An 8,635-nucleotide genomic window follows, 5' to 3' on the forward strand; every position below is an offset into this window, starting at 1 on the left:
AAATATATACGTATATATTTTTTTTTTTAATTCAGAGCAATGGATCGATTAACGTGCAATAGGATCGTGGCAGGTGCGATAAGAGCAAGTGTGACAATATATTAGAGCGATATCCAATAATTTTCATTAAGTAATTTCCGTTATCGCGAATCGTTGAGTAGAGTAGGAAAAAATAAGGCCTGGTCATCGTAGATCGATAAACGAAAATACGACGTATCGATTGGCTGCCGGTTGAAATGGATAAATAGAAAAATCGATTGCCTTAAAAGGCAAGATGACAGAGTACAAGATTCAAGAATACTGCGTGCCGATACCCGAGTTTCGAACGTTTCATACACGATAAGATCTCGAAGATAAAGTTTCCTAGCGGCTGAAAACGTCGAGGCAATGTGTTCGGTTGCCTTTAATTACGGTAGGTCAAAAAGAAGTTGTTGAAAATCATTAAAAATCCTTTTCCTCCCTCAATTTCGTTAGGGAAATACCCTAAATGAAAGGTGATAAGACGATGATATAAATAGGAAGCTTGGAGGTTTCGAGCGTACCCGTGAGACCCTTTTTCTCACTTTCACTCTCCTCCTCCTCCTCCTCCTCTCTCGCCCATCAAAAACTTTGCCATTCTGTAAAATTCTCCAACCACGTCTTCCGTCTCATCGTTAACAGCTCCTTCGAGGATCCAAGTATCCTTGTACAAACGGAGTTTGCACAGATCGATGGAAGAAAGGGGGGGATGGTTTGTTTTGGTAATCGAATGGACAAGTTTGGATCGAGTATCGAACTCTTCCTCCCCTTTTCTATCTCGAGGAGCAACACCCCTTCGCGGAAATGTAATCGCGAAACTTCTTCCAACAGACTTTGTAGATATCGCGGGGATTTCGCGCGTGTGTACAAGTATCCCTGCGTGGAAAAGGGGAGGAGAGAAAGAAGGTCGGGGGAGGAGAGGCAGGACAGAGGCAGAGTCCTTTGCCCCTGAACCACGGGGCAAGACGTACACGTGGAAACTCTATCCCCAGCGCCGCGTTTCCAACGCTCGATGTTAACTCTCGAACGATTCTCTTCCGTTACACGGATAATTAATTATATTTTTCAATCTTTCATCCCCTTTCTCCTTTATATATCGGTGATATCTGCGAATCCATCGAGAAAGCTTCCACGAATTTTTTTTACTTGAGCCAAAAAAATAAAAAAAGGATAAATGCAGGATGAACATTTTCGAGCGTTTCGTTTCAACTCGAATAATTAAAACTTGGATAATTTGATCATTTCGATTCGTTTGTCACGGAGGAGAGAAGGAGAGGAGGAGAGAAGGAGAGGAGAAAAGGAGAGGAGAGAAGGAGAGGAGGAGAGAAGGAAAGGAGGAGAGAAGGAGAGGAGGAGAGAAGGAGAGAAGGAGAATTTTTGAAAATGGGAGGGGATAAAAATTTCTTCCTTCCCACGCAGGAAGGAAGAAAAGCATCCTCCTCCCCATGCTTCTATGGTGCACTTACGAACGGGAGAGTTGTATTTTGCAATTGAACGAACACGCTTCGTTAAAAATAGAGCGGCGCGAGCTAAAGGAGCACTCGATGAAAATACGTTACAGCGCACAATTTCTGATACGCTCTTTTTATTGCGCCATCTCCGGCCATCCCACGCTGGGTGAAATCAATGCTGGATTACTTTCTCGAAAAGTGGATGCTATTCAAAGATTCGTTGAATCGTTTCGCGCACGATCGATCGCACGTAACGCGTGTGTTTTTCATAGGTGCAACCAGACCTGCATATATATATTGGAGATCAATTTATGGATCGATTGTGATCATAAAATTTAGATACACGATTTTTGTATTGTGCTACGTTTAAGATTCATTAAAATTTGTTTACGAACGAAAGATACACAGCCTTGTTGTTACTCCAATTCTTTCCTTGTTTTATCTTAATTCGAGATAAGAAAATTACATAGCCTGTTTTTAGTAATTTTTACAATATTTAAATTTTTCCAAAATATAAAATTTCCAAATACCCGTTCAATTATTCTTTTTTCTTCCTAACGTATCATTGTTAGGATTCGAATCATATTCGAATGAGATCATAACGAGATAGACAAAATTAGAATGAAACAATTTGAAAACACGTCCGATTTTTCACTAATCACGAATGTTTGTTCAATCGTACACGAGATACGCCACGATTCGTAACGTATCGATAGCTACGATTTACCCGGATAATTTACGAAGCCTATTATTGACCTTGCGGCTCGATAACTATATAGCGGCAATACTCAAGAATATCGAAAGAGAGAAATAATTGGATTGCATTATATAAAAGAAACAATATATCGAAAATGTATAAATTATTAGAAGATAGTTTTAGCATTGTGTATGACGTATACGTAATTAATTATAAATTGTTATTTCGTACGATTACGTAATATCGATCTTTGCTGCTTGTTTCTAAAAAAAAAAAAAAATTGTAGAGAATAATTTGGGAATATTATTAGTACTAATCGATCAAAACGATGAATAATAATAAAAGCGAGAAAGAAGAAAATGAAAATTTTTAATTAAATATTGAATTTAGGATAGTTTTCGTGGAATGTTTAATTTATAAATATTATCAACTTTATAGGCTGTTCTTATCTGATTAAAACTGTTCGTCAAATCAATTTTCAATTACCTTTGTCGATGACTTATACAATTTTATCTATATTTTTCTATTTTCTAATATAATTTTTTGATTAGCGCTTTAAACGTGGCTTTATCTTAACGTGACATTTTTTCCCTTGCAAAGTTTCATTGGAGAGAAAAAAAAAAGAAAAAAAGTTACGTTGTTTTCTTCGATTATTGAAAAAAATATAAAATATTTTTATTTGTCGCGCAATCAATTCGAAAGAAAGTATCGAAACGTGGTATTGCCTTCAAGCGTTAACCGTTGAAATATAAAAACCGAAGATAAATCATTGTATTGTATTATTTTATATAGAGAATCGATAACTTGGCTAACCGTAATTTTTAACGATCGAATAGAATCCGGATATATATGTAGATACATGTTAATTATGCAAATGGCCGCCGATGAAAAATTGAATGATAAATTAAGGAGTGAACGGTTCGTCTGCGCATGCGCGGAGAAAATTGAGGCGCGTAAAGAAAAGAAAAAAAGTTAACGATTTTTAATCCTCCGACCAACGCCAGCACCGACGATATCGGTCATTCTTTCTCGCTAGTCAAATCTTGCAAAGTAAATCGTGAATTTCTTATTTTCATCGGAACCTGCACCTGGCGCAGGTGTACCCGCGAGATGAAATATCGTTCCACAACGATGATCAAAAAAATTCGCCATGACACTCTGCCTTCGATGAACTACTCGCCTCGAACATAACCTCACTTCGTATTCGGATTATGCATACGCGTATGAGAAAAATTATTATAGTATTCGGAAAAAATGTGAATTATATTATAATACTTGTTTATCATTTTGTTCCTTATAATTTGTTTCCCGATTTTCTACGAAGATGATAAATCTTCGACGTAACGATATAATCACGTGACGCAACGTAATGTGACGTAATATTGTAAAATCTTCAAAATATCGAGACATTTAATTCTTCTCATTATGCCACGGATCGTGATATTCTACTGAAATCGTTATTTATGAGATTATTTAATAACAATTTATAGACGGAAATAAAAACTTCAATTTAATAATATTACGTAGCGATATATAAATCGAGAGAAAAGAAGGGGAAAAAAGCGAAAATTTTGCATGTGGCTCTATCTTGACGGCTATTGAATTGTACATCATAACTGATGCAAACAACGCAAACCTAACCTTGCCAAGATATCCTGTATTTACGTAGCATTTGTTATCTTATCTCCCACTGTAAACAAATTGCAACGATGTTGCAGTTCGTTTGAAAAATTTGAGGGAATATTCATTATATGTATGGGGAATAACAACGACGCAGTACCAATTTTCTATCACTTCGTCGTTATCTGGAGAGAAAAGAAAAAAGGAGGGAAAGAGGAAAAAGGAGAAAAAAATGAAAAGAAAGGAAGGAAAGATAGTAATGAAAAGTTGAGATTATATTATAACGATGTATAATTTGTGATGCTTATAAATAACAAAGATTGCATTTTCTAGAACATTTCCAGAAATTCATATTTTCTTATCTACATATATTTTCTAATAATGCTAATTATTGATAAAACTTTATTTAAAGTTATTTATTAAAATTGATAATAAGTAAAACTAAAATATCATTGCAAGCGATGCACAATTAAACAAGAGATTAAAGATTCGAATTATAAATACGATAAATACTCGCATTAGATATTATCTATGTGGTTTATCTCTACCACAAGTTGGTGAACTTTTTTTTCCAAGAGGACGTGTGCATCAAGCATCACGCGACGCAACAACGTCAAAAGCGCGTTGACAAAGCGAAGCTTCGAAAATCGTGTTAGAAGTAAACGATATTCTTACGGGCTGCAGCATCTCCGCTGCATGCATACACACACTGCCAAGAATAAATATTACCCGGTCAGGGATGTAAGCGCGTCACTCGCCTGACCTAGTTTAATCCACACGATCATTCTTCTGTGTTAATTAAGTAGACACGTCCGCTTTATTAGCAACCACTCTGACTCCACGACGCTTGATAACTGTACGATAACGAACATGTATTCGTATGCCCGATGTCTAACGTCGACATCAACTTAGAGATAAAAAAGAAAGGAAACAAAAGAAGGAACACAAAGAAGGGAAGATTTTCGTCCTTACTTACTTACTTACGCGGTAATTCGTTCTTTCTTGAAACAATTTATCTCGTCATGAATGAAAAAGATGAAGGATCAAATATCTCGCATAAAAAGATTTTGAAATATATACAATTGCTTGGAAGTCGTAAATGAATTGAAATGTAAAATATGTTATTATTTTCTTTAATGTTATAAATGTGCGTTGTAATGTGAAAAGTATGCTTCGAAATATATTTGAATATTTTAATTATTTACATTCAAAAGATGAAAGTAATTATGGCATGAAAAAAATACATACATGGTATATATATATGTGTATTATATTGAATAAATTCATTGAGTGATATCAGAAATTCTATTAAAATTCTATTAGAATTCTATTATAAATGAACTTTGAAACGCAAGTTTCCAATAAATTTAATCATTTTTTTTTAGTATGGATACTATATTCTATAATGTATAAAAAAAAAAACTTTAAGAATATATGAAAAAGATACATACAAATTATATTTGTATGGACATAATGTAATAAATATTATTATTAATGAGAAAATTATGTTAATGACAAAATAATAGACAAATAGTTATTTGATCGTCTTATCGTTGTTTACGTCTTAATAAAAGTCGAAGGTCGCAGTTATATGTCGATATATATGTGCACAGTCACCAGTTCCACCAATTTACACATGATGCAGGCTCGTGCATCTTTTTGTCTGGCTGATCGACATTGCTCGCCTAATCAAAAATAAAGCCGGGATTTATTAATAATTCGTTAGCCGAATAACGTTGCATTATCGTATCGAACGCTTTTTATACGTGAACTAGCGTAAAAATCTCGTACAAACTGTGCTCGATATTGAAAAAAAAAATAAATATCTAATCCTACAAAAATAAGTATAAATCACGTGACAATAACAATAACGAGTTTGTTATGATCAATAACGAGGCTAAGTCGGAAAAGAATTTTCAGTTAAATTAATTATTAAAATTCTTCCTATAAATACGAGAGAACAGACATAAGATCTATCTATCTAGGTTAGAATGAATAAATCATTTATATTTCAATATGATTCGTTTCATTATTCAATATTAATAGATTTTATTGATAAAATATTATATCATTAATTGAATATATTTCATTGTTTTTATTCAAATATTCATAGAAACATGCATGTAAAATATGAAGAAGACAATTGTTTATTGCCATATGCGCATTAATATTATTAATCTAATACCACTTTGAATGTATATACTGATCACAATCGATTGAATAATAATAATTCTCACGATCAAAGCAAATTAAATGAAATAACTTGATTCTAAATCTCTTATATCCATTATATAAATTCCAAAATAATTAATAATATAATAATAAATTTATTACGCTTCTTGAAATAAAAAAAAATTCATTTTGTGAAATATCTAATTTACCACGCTATTATACATATATATATAATTTTTTGGTAAAAGATAGAAAATAACAATTAATGCCAGTTATGTTTAACGTAATATTTTTGGATTCAAGGTCACTCCGCTCTGTCTCTAACAATAAATGTTTTCTAAGATTAAATATATATAAATTGAAGCATTAATCATGCTTATCTGATATTAATAAATACATTAGATGATTCGACAATTTTCAACATACATAATAAAAATATATTAATACAATATTAAACAATATGTATATATATGCATATATTAAACGATATTCGTAAATTATAGCAACACTTGTTCGAAATCTTATTTATCTGCAAGATTAATAAGTTGAAAATATCATATTAAATTTAGATCAAAATTTATATCTTTTTAATTTAGAAAAAAAAACAAGCATTGATGATTTAAAAAAGAAAATAATATATTATTAATAATTGATAAGCTTGCATTTTTATTGCATTTTATATGAATGCACATTAAAAACTATATATTTCATTTCTATGTAAACGTATAAATTGCGTTTAAAAAAAAAAGAGATAAATTATAAATATCTAAAGTAGTGACCTCTATCGTTGAATCGTATGTAATAGAACGAATTTAGTCAATTAACGACTGTTTTATCGACAGAGTAAATCCTGGGGCAATGACCTCGATGTTGAGAAGTGCTTGACCTATATATCACTAACGTATCTAGCATATGTATGTACACGTGTGTAACTCGTGTTCTATTATTTTTTTATCACAATCAATATGATTAATTATTTTCATAATATTTTTTTTCTTAGAATTTTTATCATTTTCAAATCAAAAATTAGCAATAAAATTATCATATGCATCACATTTTAGTATAATAAAAAAGATTTCGATAAGCGTTTAACAAAATAAAATGTGAAGGCCATTTCATATTTCCTAGTTGTAAATGTCATTCAAGTGTATTTCATTCGTTTTATATGAAAATATAAATATATATAGTGTTGAATATAATATTCGACAATTATTGATTAAAATTTAATTTTATTCTTGAACAAAAAATGAAATATTTATTCATAGTCATTGTCAAAATAGTTGTTTTAAATACTTAATCGATAGCAAACATAATAATTTGTGTCAATAATATATGATTGATTACATTGTTTACATATAAAAAATATAGATTATTGATATTGAAAATACAGTTCGATTTAATTACTATTTAATTATCTAAAACTTTCAATATATTATCATCCTGTTTAATTTGAATTTATAAACTATTAATGTGAATATTAATTTCAATATATTATAAAAATTTAAATAATTTTATTTAATTTTACTTTATATTTGTAGAAACAATTAAAGGTCGAACGAGGGCAATATCCTAAGAGTCAATGTCCTATTGATGACAACAGGGAACACACCCGATTCAGGTCGTAAACGATTCACTGTTTCGGAATAATAACATCAAAATTTTTTAATAATATAATATATAAATAATACAATAATTAATGATTTTATTTTTAAATAACGTAAAAAAAATGAAATTAGAATAACATGGTAATGTTTTTAAGGGTATGTTTCTGAATTGCGTACCTGCCACCTCGAGAGCACTTCCAATTATTTGTCTCGTGTGACGATAATCCAACACCAAAAAATCCGATTCAGCCACAAGGGGCTGTTATTTTCGTCACAAAACACTACACATCTTATCACAAAACATTACACAGTTTCACTACAATGTTGTCTTTTTTATTTGATCAAGTAATAATCAAAAACAAATGCAGTTTATACAAATTCACCTTCGTACTCGGCGCAATGCCGCCATATTTCCTGTTGTTTCGACTATCCGATTCTATAATCCCATTAACTATAAAATAACTTAAGAAAGGCACACTTAAAGCATATTTTAAAAATAATTCTATTTGATAATATCTTATACCAAATTAGCATTATATAACTTACAAATTGTAATTTAACATAAATTATTAATTCAATTTTATTTTTTAAATATATTTGCTGTTATTTAATCATCATAAAGAAAATTTGAGTAATTTCTATGATATTGTAATATCTTGTCTTTGACTGAAATTTTATTTTATGATTAATCATTTTATTAGTCAGTAATAATTTGAAGCAAAAGTTTAATATCTTATAACTGATAACGATAATTGTATAATCCGTGGACTCTGAGTTTAAATTTATGTTAAGTAATAGTTCTATATGTTATAGATTTATGGTGATAGTGATTGTTGTCATTGTACCTTGTAATTATATGAAGTTAATTATAATTTTCGTTGTGTATCATTCTCTAATAATACATGTATAATAATATAAAAAAAAATATTTATAAAAAAAAAATAAAATTGATATAACATTGATAAAATAAAAAAATGCTGTGTTGTATTAAAGCAAAAATTTAATTATATTAAATCATATTTTATTTTTAATTATAATGAAGATATAATGAAAATTTTATTGGTAATTTTGAT

At 30.3% G+C, this 8,635-nt stretch overlaps 1 protein-coding gene across 1 annotated transcript in view; it reads right to left on the reverse strand.

The window, feature by feature from the left end:
* LOC411534 (circadian locomoter output cycles protein kaput) overlaps positions 1-7,995 on the reverse strand; it is a 72,487-nt gene extending 64,492 nt beyond the window's left edge. Inside the window, exon 1 of the mRNA XM_006568328.3 lies at positions 7,740-7,995. The gene's annotated coding sequence lies outside the window, so the exon portion shown is untranslated. The remainder of the gene's footprint in view (positions 1-7,739) is intronic.
* Positions 7,996-8,635: the final 640 nt, after the last annotated feature.

The sequence above is a fragment of the Apis mellifera genome, linkage group LG7 (genome assembly GCF_003254395.2).
Source record: "Apis mellifera strain DH4 linkage group LG7, Amel_HAv3.1, whole genome shotgun sequence".
NCBI lineage: Eukaryota > Metazoa > Arthropoda > Insecta > Hymenoptera > Apidae > Apis > Apis mellifera.